Here is a 15056-nt window from a genome sequence, read left to right as displayed (position 1 = left end):
TTGATCATAAGATATAAGATAGAACCATAAAATATTGGAGCAGAATTTGGCTATTTGGCCCATTGTGTCTGCTCTGCAAATTATATCACCCCAAAACCAACCCTTACCTTGTACTTTAACTGTGAGTAATGGCCACAAGGTGTCCTTCTATCACTGTGAGTATGTTGAGAGATCACACGGGAACTACTTTGAATAATGCAAGTTTTGCTCTTATCCTCTGACTTTTAGCAGTTCCATGTACTTTGTGATTTGTATGCAAATTTCATTTTTCATGTGAAATTTAAGCAATTCTATTGGGGAATTTACCATCCTATTGAAGGTGATTACTGTATTTTTGACAGTGTTTACTTATTGAGGGTGGTGTTGTCTTTTGGATAAACTGGGAACATATGATCTCTCAGGATGCCATGAAAAATCTCCAGTCAGTCCATTAAACTGGGAAATTGATATCCATATAAATGGAAAAAATCTGCAGATGCTGGAAACCCAAAGAACACACCCAGAATGCTGGAGGGACTTGGCAGATGCGTGAGGCAGCAACTATGGAAAAGAGTAAAAAGTTAATGTTTTGGGTCGAAACCCTTCATCGGGAACTCACCAACTTAGCCCTAGTCTAATCATGAACAATTTACATACCAATTAACCATACTAACCGTGTGTCCTGGACTGTGGGAAGCAACTGGAGGAAGCACATTCATTCCATGGAGAGGAGGTATAGATTCCTTACAGACATGTTGGAATTGAACTCTGAACTCGACCACCCTAAACTGGAAAAGTGTCGCACTAACTGCTTCACTGCTGTGGTATCTGCTGGTGAATCATGTAGCATCCATTGTCAATATTACTTATTAGGGCATGTTTTAGTTTTTTAAATTCATATTAAATTAATATTACATTAACTATTGTCAGTGGTGGAGGCAGACACACTAGTGAAGTTTAAGAGACTACTAGACAAGTATATGGAGGAACTTAAGGTGGGGGTTATATGTGAGGCAGGGTTTGAGGGTCAGCACGACATTGTGGGCTGAAGGGCCTGTAATGTGCTGTACTATTCTATGTTCTATGTTCTATTCTAATGCCCTTCCTTTGGACAACATTGGTGGTGTGGAGAGGGGAGACTTGCAGCTTGGGCAACTGCCGGTCTCCCATAAAAAAAAACTTGCCCAGGCTTGCGCCCTGGAAACTTCCCAAGATGCAAATCCATGGTCTATCACGGAGGCCTACACATTAACTATAATTCAAATAGTTAACTTATTTGCTAACAGAGTGATGCAATTCCTTTAATAACTTAATGTGCATTTTAAGCCCACAACCCTTCTGTACGGTAGCTCTAGGGCAGCTAGTAATCTTTTCAGGAACTTAAACAGGAAGCAGTTTCCCATCTTGACTTGCATAATTGTTATGAACAGCTTGCATAATTGCAAATTGTAAAATTTGGTCTCTGTTTATGAACTGCGGAAGAAGGATTAACTGTTACAATGGTAGTGTCAAACATTCCGTCTTTGTCCAGTTCAATTTGGAGTGCATGCTGCAGGATTAATTTGTTAATATCCAGTAAGGAAAACCAGCTGCTGCATTTCTGAGGAGGAACTGGGAAGCTTTGAGTTATTTTATGTTGCCAGTATATCGACAAGAGCAGCAAAGTAACACAGCAATTAGTTCATCAGTTTACAGTGCCAGTGACTGGCATTCAATTGTGCACATTTACACAGAGCATTGTCGTAAGAAAGCAGCATCCATCATCATGGACCCCCACCACCCCGGACATGCTCTCTACTCACTGCAGGCATCAGGTAGAAGGTACAGGAGCCTCAGGATTCACGCTACCATATTCAAGAACAGTTATTATCTCTCAACCATCAGGCTCTTGAATGAAAGGCGATAATTTCATTCAACTTCACTTGCCCCATCGCTGAAATATTCCCACAACTTATGGACTCACTTTCAAGGACTCTTCATCTCATGTCCTTGATATTTATTGCTTATGTATGTATGCATTTATTTATATTTTTATTATTATTTCCTTTCTTTTGAATTTGCACAGTTTGTTGTCTTTTGAACAATGGTTGTCCATCCAGATGGTGCAGTCTTTCACTGGTTCTATTATGGTCATTATTATATTTTGGATTTATTGAGTATGCCTCAAGAAAATGACTTGCTTATGGTGACCTGTATGTATTTTGATGATAAATTTACTTTGAACATTGAATTCCTGCCGCTGTCCGTAAGGAGTTTATATGTTCTCCCTGAGACCCATGGATTTCCTCTCAAATTCCAAAGATTAGGGTTAGTGAGTTGTGGGCATGCTATGTTGGCATCAGAAGTACCCAGCACAGTCCTCACTGACTTGATGCAAATGATGCATTTTATTGTATGTTTCTATGTACTTGTGATAAATAAAGTTAATCTTTAAAAGAGAGGAATATATTTATATCTGCCTATTTATATCTTACTCCCCTCCCTACCAATTATACTGCTGGGAATGATTATGAGGTCAAGTTGATTGCACTATACATCTCCCATTTTTGGGGACAGATTCAAGATGTACTCGCACAACGTGAAAGAAGGCTGAAATAAAGCAAGTAAATTACAAAAGAAAATGAAAGTGCACAGGTAGAGCCAGAGGAGACAGAGACACAGGAGACTGGAGTGAATGAAGAAAATGCCAGAGAAACTCAATGGGTCAGACAGCATCTGTGGAGGGAAATCGAGAGTCAGTGTTTTGGGTCGAGACCCTTCATTTGTATAGTGTGTGAAAACTGAATCCTCCCCCTACCAAGCACCTCATTACATTCCCTCAATCACAGGACTCTGCAGAGAGTGGTGCAGACAGCCCAGCACATCTGTAGAGGTGAACTTCCCACTATTCCGGACATTTACAAAGACAGGTGTGTAAAAAGGGCCCGGAGGACCATTGGAGACCCGAGTCACCCCACCCACAAACTGTTCCAGCTGCTACCACCCGGGAAACGGCACCACAGCATGAAAGCCAGGACCAACAGGCTCCGGGACAGCTTCTTCCACCAGGCCATCAGACTGATTAATTTATGCTGACACAACTGTATTTCTATGCTATGTTGACAGTACTGTTGTACATACGATTTATTACAAATGACTATAAATTGCACATTTAGACAGAGATGCAAAGTAAGGGTTTTTACTCCTCGTGTATGTGAAGGATGTGAGTAATAAAGTCAAGTCAATTTGTTTCTAAAGTAGAGTAATTATTTCAGTCAGGAACTTTGCATTGGTGTCTGTAATCGACCAAATTCTGGAGTGGCTCAAAGCCAAACGAGACTCAGAGTGCCACTTTGGAGTTAAAGGCTTAAATAATTTAAATGCTTTTACTGAAGGATGTCTTATCTATGTGTCATATCATCAATTCTCCCTGAATCAGTTACGTTCCCCCCTGCAGCAGCTACAGAAGTGTCCGGGGCAGCGAATACCAGCCTTCTGGAAATAGTTTGACATGCCTCGTTGTTGCTGAGCTGATTAGGCGGAAGATCCGCCCCACAGCAAAGCAGTCCTGTGTCTGTAATGAGTGCCGTTGCTGAGTATGAGGGGTAATCAGCAAATTTCATGACATATGCCAGTGATGCCAAACCTGATTCTGATCAATTAGTAATCAGGCAGTCTGAGCAAGATGAATTGCTCAGAGAAAGGCGCAGTAATGTAGCAGCTACTGCAATTATGTTTGACCCCTGTCAACACTTTCCACTGCTGTCTGTAAGGAGTTTGTTTGTTCCTCCCATGACTGTGGGCTTCCTTCCACATTCCAAAGACATATGAATTAGTAGGGTAACACAGACGAAATGCTGGTGGAACACAGCAGGCCAGGCAGCATCCATAGGGAGAAGTGCAGTCGACGTTTTGGGCCGAGACCCTTCGTCAGGACTAACTGAAAGAAGAGATAGTAAGAGATTTGAAAGTGGGAGGGGGAGGGGGAGATCCGAAATGATAGGAGAAGACAGGAGGGGGAGGGATGAAGCTAAGAGCTGGAAAGTTGATTGGCAACAGGGATACACAGCTTGAGAAGGGAAAGGATCATGGGATGGGAGGCCTAGGGAGAAAGAAAGGGGGAGGGGAGCACCAGAGGGAGATGAAGAACAGGCAAGGGGTGATTGTGCGAGAGGCAGAGAGAGAAAAAAGAGAGAAAAGAAAAGAAAGAGAAATGGGGGGAATAATAAATAAATAAATCAGGGATGGGGTAAGAAGGGGAGGACAGGCATTAACAGAAGTTAGAGAAATTAATGTTCATGCCATCAGTTTGGAGGCTACCTAGATGGAATATAAGGTGTTGTTCCTCCAACCTGAGTGTGGCTTCATCTTGACAGCAGAGAAGGCCATGGACAGACATATCTGAATGGGATATCAGTTTGGATTAGTAGGGTAACTGGTCACATGGGTGTAATGAGTGGTAGGGGTTCGATAGGCCGAAGGTGCCTGTTAGTGTGCTGTGTCTCTAAATAAAAATAAGTGTAACTCTGGGAGCTGTGGTCCCAGATTAATCATCTTACTTTAGTGCACAGAAAATCAAGGACATTGGTGTTCTGCCATTAGCTCTCAGTGGGTGCTTCTTCCTGCACAGTGCTTAATTAAGAGAACAACTCTACGTTCTGTGGCCATCCTGTGGTAATATTTGTTATCGAATAGAGAGGGACAGAACAATCAGAGCAGTGAGTGAATTTTGTGCAAGTTTGCAACATATATCGTGGGAGTTGTTATGGAATAGAAAGAATTCCATGTGGACTTTCCTCTGCGGGTATCTTCCATTTACATGGCATCACCTGTTTTGGACTTAATGGGGCTAGGAATATTAATTATTCAGCACTGGCTCCCAGTGGATGCTCTGAAAACAACTGCATGGCAGGAAGCCATTAGAAAGAAAACGCAGCAAGTGATAAATAAACACGAGATTCTGCAGATGCTGGAAATCCAGAGCAACACACACACACACACACAAAATGCTGGAGGAACTCAGCAAGTCAGGCAGCATCTACGACAGGGGTTCCCAACCTGGGATCCATGGGCCCCACAGTTAGGGTAGGGGTCCATAGCATGAAAAAGGGTTGGGAATGCCCGATCTACGAAGAGGAATAAACAGTCACTATTTCAAGCTGAGACCCTTCATTAGGAGTGAAACATTATCTATTTATCCCTCTCCATAGATGCTGCCTGACCAGCTGAGTGATAAATGGGTGCCACGGATCAAAAAGCGAACTCATCGCCAGTGGAAATGTGGTAAATTAGAGGTGATGGTGGTCTCTGTCCACTGCTGTTCGGGTGCACAGAGCCTACACAATCATCCCCTGTAGTCCACGGCCGCTGTGGTTATGGAAGGCAAGAAAATCAGTAACACACCCCGGCTTCATCTTGCTGCTGATGTTTATGTACAGCAGAACAATTCAGGACAGATAATGGCTTGCTGATTCAGCTGCAGGGGAGGATTTATGTAACAGCAACTGAGGCACAATTGCGTTCACTCACACTCCTCGGCCAATAGAGAGGAAACGGGATGATAAGGTGTAAAAATGTTTGTTAGTAAATGGAGAGAGGGAGAGAATACAGCATAATGTGGATTATTACGAAATAGGAAAAAAAAGGGAGTCAACAAGGATTTTACAAAGCCTTGCATGAGGCAAGATTTCATGGAGTCATACAGTCATATAAAAGTATAGCTCAAAAACAGGCCCTTTGGCCCATCTGTTCTATCCAAACCATTTAAACAGCCCATTCCCATCGACCTGCACCAGATCATAGCCTTCCATACCCCTAAAATCCATGTACATAGAACATTACAGGCACGTTACAGGCCCTTCGGCCCACAATGTTGTGCTCACCATGTAACCTACTCTAGAAGCTGCCTAGAATTTCCCTATATTGTTTCCATCTATTTTTCTAAGCTCCATGTACCTATCTCTTAAAAGTACCTAGCCAAATTTCTCTTAAACATTGAAATCAAGCTCACATGCACCACTTGTGCTGGCAGCTCATTCCACACTCTCACGACCCTCTGAGTGAAGATGTTTCCCCTCATGTTTCCCTTAAATATTTTACCATTCACCCTTAGTCCATGACCTCGAGAAGTAATCCCACCCAACTTCAATGGAAAAAGCCTGCCTGCATTTACCCTATTCATACCCCTCATCAAATCTATCACATCTCCTTCTCAATCTTCAATGTTCTAAGGAATAAAGTCATAACCTATTCGATCTTTCCTCATAATTCAGGTCCTCCAGACTTGGCAACATCTGTGTAAATTTTCTCTGTAATCTTTCAACCTTTTTTATATCTTTTCTGTAGGTAGGTGACTTCATATTCATCCCAAGCATCAATAAGAGTATTGTTCTTGCTGTTGCCATCAGAAAGGAAGTACAGGAGCCTTAGGTCCCCCACCACCAGGTTCAGGAACAGTTATTACACTTCAACCATCAGGCTCCTGAGCCAGTGTGGAGAACTTCACTGAACTAATTCCACAACCTATAGACTCACTTTCAAGGATTCTATAACTCATGTTCTCAGAGAAATTATTTAGTTACTTACAATTATTTTTGTTTGATTTTTCTGTATTTGCACATTGGTTGTTCATCAATTATTTTATAGTTATTCATTCATTCTACTGGATTTCTTTGTTCTAATGTGAATCCCTGGAAGAAAATGAATCTCAGAGTAGTATGTGGTGACACATATGCACTTTGATAATAAAGTTATTTTGAACTTTGAACATTGATTCTCATAAGTATGCACATCAAATGTGGCAGTGGTCTTTAGATAACAGTATGGAAATTCATTAGTGAAGTAACAGCAAAATCTAGAAATAAATCTTTGGTGAAAATGTTCATCATCAGTAACTGCAAATAAAATGTTGCATGACTTAAGAGTCATAGAATTCTACAGCCAAAAACAAGCCCTCTGGCCTATCAAACCTGTGCCAACCTGGTTTTCTGCCCAGTCCCATCCACCCACACCTGGACCATGGCCCTCCATACCCTTTTCATCCATGTCCCTAAGCAAACTTCTCTTAAATTCCCCTTAAGGTTTCAAATTTTATCCTAAATCTATGATTAGCTTCTAGTCTCACCTAACCTTGGGGGGAAAAAGCCTGTGTGTATTTACCCTATCTTTACCCTCATAATCTTGCATACCTCTATAAGCTTCACTAGTTTTATAAGCTGCAACTTGTACGTCATGTTTTCACCCAGAAGGTAGAACACTGCACATGAACAGACCCTTCAGCCCGCGATGTCTGAACCACTGCCAGATTCAACTAAATGTCTACCGCCCGCACATGATCCATTTTCCTCTATTTCATGCATTTTCATGTGTCAATCTAAACTGCCATTATTGTATCTGCTTCTACTAGTGCCACTGGCAGCCTTTCCTGGCTCCTTCCACTTTCTGCATAAAAAGACTTGACCCACACATCTCCCTTAAGCTTCCTACCCTGGGAAAAAATTCTGACTGGGGACCTTATTTATGCCTTTAAACTTCTATCAAGTCTCCTCTCAGCCTCCAGTACTCCAGAGAGAAGAATTCAAGATTGTGCAATCTCTCCTTATAGGTCATGCCCTCTAAAGTATGAGCAGTGTATTATTTACAGGTTTCCACTTCCCTACTAATCCGGTTTTACACTGGTGTCTTATTTCATTTGTTAAAGGCTGCCCTTCCCACTTACTTTGGTCCTTAGTGTCCCCTCCTCTCCCTCTCTTATGCTCAGAGTCATAAGTGCGGCGGAGAGTATATTGACCAGCTGCATCACAGGCTGGTATGGAAACACTAATGCACTTGAATGTAAAATCATGCAAAAAGTAGTGGATACAGCCCAGTCCATCATGGGTAAAGCCGAGGAGGTGAGGAAATGCTGTTGGACAACCCCCCAAGCGGCCAGATCCCAGATGGAGAGGAAACCCCAGCAGCCAAGCACAGCTCGCAAGGATCAGACAGTCCTACGCCCAGTGAGGGGGGCACTCACAAGAGGAAGAGAGTAAAGGAAGAGAGAGAGGGCCCAACCAACAAGAGGCATTTGAATTCCTTCTATAAATTCAGCCGTGACCTCCCCAAACAGGTAGGTAGGAGTCCACTAGGAGTATGGACTTTGCAAGCAAATGGGAAGGGATTGGGCATATTGGGATTGTGGTCAGTGGCAGTGAATGTGAGAGGGTCAGGTCCATTGGAGCTATGGACTGTTGGAGTGAATGGGTAGGGGTTGAGATCATTCAGATTGTGAACGGTGGTGGTAAATGAAGAGATGGGTATAGTGGGAGTGATTGGGAAGAAGTGGTGTCCATTGGGATTTTAGATAGTGGAAGTCATTAGTAAAGAGTTTTGTTCCTTGGAATTTCAGACAGTGGAAGTAAATGGGAAGGAGTTGGTTCCATTGGGAATAAGAACAGTGAAAATGAATGGAAAGAATTTTGGACCATTTGGATTATGGACAGTGGGAGTGAATGTCAAGGGGTTGTTTCCATTGCGACTAACCATTACTTGTTTATCCTGCTCCCCATACCTTGTCCCAGCAGGATTCCAGTGATGAAGAACTGTCACCCAGAGAAGGGGGTGAGGCCCTCTCCCGTCCCTGGAACACTGAGAGCCCCGAAGGGAAAGTTGTGTATGGAGAATACTCCAGCCCTTCTGTCTACCCTGAATTTGACTGAAGCCCTCAATCCTGGACTAGGAGGCATCAGAAGAAGAGGGCTGGGGACTGGCACTTGGAGGCAGGCCAGTTCAAAGGACCTGAACCACCCGCACCTTCCAATATTTTAGGGCCCACCCCCTCAGATCCCTGGCCACATGTTTTGTGACACTGTCAGCAGTGTTCTATGTTAACGAGGTCGTCATTCCAGTTGTATTCGTCTGAGAAAATACCATGCCAAGGGAGGAGGCGGCAGGATGGGCAGCAAAATTGGGATTAGGAGTGCAAAGAATTAGGAGAACAGGCTAGATCTAGGACTGAATCTAAATCTATCTCTCATGTTCTTTCTGTATCTGTCTCACTTTCCCTCCCTCCTCAGCCACTTTTTACCACTCTTTACTCTTGTCAGATGGACAATGTCTTTCACACCTGTCTTTCCTGCTTCCCTTCTCCACTTATGTCTCTCCCATCTTTCTTTCTCTCCATAGACAGAGTATACAACTCCCTTTATACCAGGAGTTCCCGAGCTGGGGTCCCCAGACCCTTTGCTTAATGATCTTGGTCCATGAGATAAGAAGGGTTGGGTAGAACCTCTGCTCTGTACTGCCCTGTAAGAATCTCTCCAGGTACATGTTAGATGTTCCCTTTACTTCCAACACCTTGAGGGATATCTGTTCTGTTTTTAAACATCAAACAAGAGAAAATCTGAGCAGCACGCACAAAATGCTGGAGGAACTCAGCAGGCCAGACAGCATCTATGGTAAAAAGCACATTCGACATTTTGGGTCAAAACCCTATGGCAGGACTGGAGGAAAAAAAGCTGACATCTACTCCTCGACTTTTTTTCTCCAATCCTGCCGAAGGGTTTCGACCTGAAACATCAACTGTGCTTTTTATCCATAGATGTTGCCTGGCCTGCTGAGTTCCTCCAGCATTTTGTGTGTGTTGCACTGTTTTTAAACATGTTCTCTCTGCACTGTTAGAGATAATGGTTCTGACCAGTGTAGTAATTTCTTATTATTGTCCAGTAATTCCTACTTTTCCATCGATCTTTGAAGTAACAATAAGTCAACATTTCAATAACTGTGAACGTGATTGATTGTGGAGGTAAAACCTCATAAATCCAACTTGATTAGACAGAAATATGAACAGTACCCAAGAAAAGTAATGTATGAAATATGTTATTGAATTTTTTGTTGTTGTGTTCTTGCATTAATTTAATAAAAGCAGTTCATTTTTGACATCTTTCAAGTTATTTCTGTGGAGGAGATCCAGGGTACAGGCGTATTGGGTTCAGAGAGCTCAGTAGTTTCCTCTATGTAACAAATCTCATATCAAGTGTGTTGCAGTTTCATTTTTGACATGATTTACAGATTCTTGTTTTGAGCAGTGTACCACTGTGCGAGATAAAGGTGATTTTTGCTTGTCCTGTTATGGAGCAAAAAATATTGACATAATTCTGCACCATATCAAAAAGACAAGTATTTATGACCAGTTGAATTCATCCAGCATTTTTAATCTGTTTCCATCTGCAGTTTTTTTTTTGATTTCCAGAAAAGTACTTGTCGGTCATTCTTTTGCCAGCAGGGAAAACAATGGACTGGTTACATTTGAGGTGCTGTCCTTACACTCCTGTATACCTCGGACTTTAGATACAACACTGAGTCATGTCATCTGCAGAAATTCTCTGATGACTCAGCAATAGTAGGGTGCATGATGGGAGGACTGGTGGAGGACTTCTTCGAATGGTGCAAACATCACCTGCAGCTCAACATCAAGAAGACAAAGGAGATGGTGATGAACTTTAGGAAGACTAAGCCTGCACTGCTCCATTACTATTGATGGTGAGGTGGTGGATGTGGTGAGGACCTACAGGTACATGGGGTGCACCTGGATGACAGACTTGAGTGGAGTACCAACACGGAGGCTGTGTACAAGAAGGGCCAGAGTCACCTCTACTTCCTGAGGAGACTGATGTTCTTTGGCATATGTCAGCCTCTCCTTCACATGTTCTACCAGTCTGTTGTCACCAGTACTATCTTCTATGCAATGGTGTGTTGGGGTATTGGCATCAACAGGGATGATGCCATCAGGCGCAATAAACTGATTAGAAAGGCTGGCTCTGTTATAGGAGTGATGCACCATCAATAACTCACTCTGAGACGTAAGAAGCGAGGTATCGGCTTTTATGGACTGGAAGAATGAACAACACTACATCCTGGAGAATGAGGCTGGGCTCAGGCCTCAATCGCCTTTATACAGGGGTCTGTGGGAGGAGCCACAGGAGCAGTCCAGACAGGTATATGTAGTTCACCACAAGGAGTCAAACTGGACACACTGGAGGCTGTTGTAGAACAAAGGACCCTGGGAATATCCTGGCAATTCTGGACAATGTTTCTCACCCTTTGCATGCCACCTTGGCTGAACAAAGGAGCACTTTTAGTAATAGACTAAGATAACTGCACTGCTTCAAAGAGCGCTAAATGAGGTCATTCTTATACTTGGCCAATGGGCTCTATAATGAGTCGATCTAGCTGGGGAAGTGATGACCCTCTCCTGTTAGATACTGTTTGAGGTAACTTATTTTTTTATTCTTTCTTACTTATTTTCTAATATTTGTATACAAACTTTTCTATCCAAAAGTTTGGGCACCCCAGTCAAAATTTTAGTTACTGTGAATAGCTAAGCAAGTAAAACATGACTTGATTTCCAAAAGGCATAAAGTTAAAGATGACACATTTCTTCAATATTTTAAGCAAGATTACTTTTTTTAATTTCCATCTTTTACAGTTTCAAAATAACAAAAAAGGAGAAGGGCCTGAAGCAAAAGTTTGGGCACCCTGACGCTGAATTTTGTGCTGAGGACGCAGGAGAGGTTTTCTTCTGATGACTCTTCCATGAAGGTCATACACAGTAGAACAGTGCACCACCTCGCCAGAGTCTGCTAAATCTTCCTGAAGGTCTTTTGCAGTCAAACGGGGGTTTCGATTTGCCTTTCTAGCAATCCTAAGAGCAGTTCTCTAGGAAAGTTTTCTTGGTCTTCCAGACCTCAACTTGACCTCCACCATTCCTGTTAACTGCCATTACGAACTGAAGAAATGGCTACCTGAAAATGCTTTGCTATTTTCTTATAGCCTTCTCCTTCTTTGTGAGCATCATTTATTTTAATTTTCAGAGTGCTAGGCAGCTGCTTAGAGGAGCCCACGGCTGCTGATTGTTGGGAGAAGGTTTGAGGAGTCAGTGTATTTATAAAGCTTTGAAATTTGCTTCAACTGGCCTTTCCTAACGATGACTGTGAACAGGCCATAGCCCTAACAAGCTAATTAAGGTCTGAGACCTTCGTAAAAGTTATCTGAGAGCTCAAATCTCTTGGGGTGCCCAAACTTTTGCATGGAGCTCCTTTTTTTTCCCCCACTCTAAAATCGTACAAAACAAAAATAATACACTAATCTTGCTTAAAATGTTGAAAAGAATGTTTCATCTTTATGACTTTTGGAGATCAGTTAATCTTTTACTCACTTAACTATTCACAGTAACAGAAATTTTGACCGGGGTGCCCAAACTTTTGCATGCCACTGTATCTGTGTATAACTGTAATTCCCTTTGGGATCAATAAAGTATCTACCTATTTATTACATTTCTGTCCACATTTCAAAGATAAGGTATAACAATTTCACCAAAATACAGAAGACCATAAGATAGAGGAGCAGAATTAGGCCTTTTGGCCCATCGAATCTGCTCTGCAATTTCATCATGGCTGAAACATTTCCTTTTCAGCCCCAATCCCTGCATTCTTCCCATGTCCCTTCCTGTCTTGGGTGCCCCTCACCATCCAGGACATTCCTTGTTCTCATTGCTACCATCAGGAAGGAGGTACAGAAGTGTCAAGCCACACAATGATGGATGAACAATTTTGTTCCTCTGTCATCCAATTTCTGAATGGACATTGAACCCATGAACACTACCCTACTTCTATTTTAGCACTACCTACTTAATTAATACATATATAATATTCACATTTTTTTCTACATTATGCATTACATTGTACTGCTGCCACAAAGTCAACAAATTCAATAACATGCTGGTAATATTAAACCGGATTCTGATCCTGACTAATAAAGAATCTCTCAATTTCTGCCTTAAATATACCCAATGACTTGGCCACCTGCGGCAATAAATTCCTCCTCATCTCTGTTCTAAATGGATGTCTCTCTATCCTGAGGCTGTGTCCTCTGGCCTTAGGCTCCCCAACCATAGGAAACATTCTCTCACAAATCCACTCAATCGAGATCTTTCAACATTTGAATTCCAGTGAGCACAGGCCCAGAGCCATCAAATGCTCCTCATATGATAAGCCTTTCAACCCTGGAATCATTTTTGTGAACCCCTTTTGAACCCTCTCCAATGTCAGCACATCAGTTTTTAGATAAAACTGCTCACGATACTCCAAGTGAGGCCTAACCAGTGCCTTATAAAGCCTCAACATTACATCTGTTCTTTTATATTCCTTTAGATGCTGTCATTTAACATTATTGATTTCCTACTCTGCTAAGTTCAGTAAATTAACCATGTTTTTCTGCAACAAAGAGTCTGAAATTCATTGCTTAAGATAGCTGTGGAGCCCAAGTCATTGGGTATACTTAAAAGTGGAGGTTGATTGGTAATGGTGTCAAAGGTTACGGGGAGAAGGCAGAAGAAAGGGATTGAGAGGGATAATAAATGAGCCATTGATAGAATAAGGGTGCATACTTGATGGGCTGAACGACCTATGATGTGCAGCTGATACAGACCTGAAAGGGAGAAGGCACAGCGTACCTTCCTAGATGAACCAGGAGCAAGGATGGACAGAGCAAAGAAGTGCCATCAAGGAGAGCAAAGTGACTGGAAGTGTGAAGAGGGTGCAGACACAGTAGGGTGAAGCAGGATCGATAGGAATAAAGGGATCTTAGGGGTCAAAGCATACGTGAAGGATGTAAGGAATAAAGTCAATTCAATCCAATTCATTAACGAGCAGGTGTACCTAATAAAGTGGCCACTGAGTGTAGATGTACTCTGATAATAAATTTACTTTGAACTTTGATCCAAACTGATCACTTCATTCTAACAATGCATTGAAACAGTTTAGAACTGTTTAAGAAAGGCTCTAAACAGAAACCTGGAGATTATAGGCTACTCACAGTCCTCAGCAGCCCTGTGTCCACCGTGGAGAACTTCAGGTTCCTGGGAACCACCATCTCTCAGGATCTGAAGTGGGAGCAGAACATCAGCTCCATCCTGAAGAAGGTCCAGCAGCGGATGTATTTCCTGCGGCTCTTGAGGAAATACAGTCTGCCTCAGGAATTGTTGCTGCAGTTCTACACTGCAGTCATTGAGTCTGTCCTGTGCACCTCCATCATTGTGTGGTTTGGAGCCGCCACCAAGCAGGATAGAACCAGACTACAGCGCACAGTGAGGACTGCCGAGAGCATCATTGGAGTCTCCCTGGCCTCTATTGTGGACCTGTACTCTTCCAGGTTGAAGAAGAGGGCGGGGAACATCATAAAGGACTCCTCCCATCCTGCGCACGGACTGTTTGATCTGCTTCCGTCTGGTAGGCGCTTCAGATCCCTCCAGTCTAAGACTAATAGGCATTGGAGAAGTTTTTCCCTACTGCGGTCACTTTGCTGAACAGTTAACTGCCGGTTAACTGTCGGCTAACTATTACTTGGATTGCACTACCTGTATGTATAATCTATATTTTCATTTATATTTATCATTATTATTGTTATGAGCAGAGAGACAACATCTGCCGGAAGTAAATTCCTTGTATGTGCATAGGTACTTGGCGATTAAAGTCTGATTCTGATTCTGATTCTGAATCTGGTGTTAGTAGTGGGAAAGCTATTCGAAGATATTCTAAGGCGCTGGATATACAAGTATTTGGATGGACGTGGACTGATTAAGGATAGTCAGCATGATTTCGTGCATGGTAAGTTATGTCTAATCAACCAGTTTTTCAACTGTTATTCCTACCGTAAGTATATTACCTATTATGCAGGCATGGAAAGTTTGGGAATCTGGCCTGGTTCCTAAACTACTTCGGCTGTATCGCTGTTTGGAGAGATTTCTTTTTCTGCCTCACCACAATTCTCCATTCTAATTGTAAACATAGATTTGAGACATGCTTGTAACTATTCCATGTAAAGCCCTGGGGTATTACTAAAGGTTGACAACCTGGATGGAGTAACCAAGTCTTCTGTTCCGAAATATATTTCCATGAAAATAAAAGTTTTTCCAAACTGACAAGTAGCTGGGAGAAATGTGAGAAAAAGTTAATTGCAACACACTTTTAGCTTTCAGCTAATTATAGCCCTCAAGAAATTTTAATTCCAGTTTTGGGAGGAAGCATTGTTTTGATCAATGATCTCAATTTGTGCACCTTGTT

The 15056-nt window shown here is 42.3% G+C and overlaps 1 long non-coding RNA gene across 1 annotated transcript; it reads left to right on the top strand.

Annotated features, from left to right (window-relative positions):
* Positions 1–7765: 7765 nt before the first annotated feature.
* On the top strand, positions 7766–9336 carry LOC140713992 (uncharacterized). The gene is made up of 2 exons (XR_012095802.1): positions 7766–8065; positions 8520–9336. It is a non-coding gene; the product is annotated as an uncharacterized lncRNA (long non-coding RNA).
* The last annotated feature ends 5720 nt before the right edge of the window (positions 9337–15056 follow it).

Source organism: Hemitrygon akajei, chromosome 20 (genome assembly GCF_048418815.1).
Source record: "Hemitrygon akajei chromosome 20, sHemAka1.3, whole genome shotgun sequence".
In the NCBI taxonomy this organism is placed as follows: Eukaryota; Metazoa; Chordata; class Chondrichthyes; order Myliobatiformes; family Dasyatidae; genus Hemitrygon; species Hemitrygon akajei.
The sequence above is the reverse complement of the archived record's forward strand: the minus strand, read 5'-3'. Positions and strand labels throughout refer to the sequence as shown.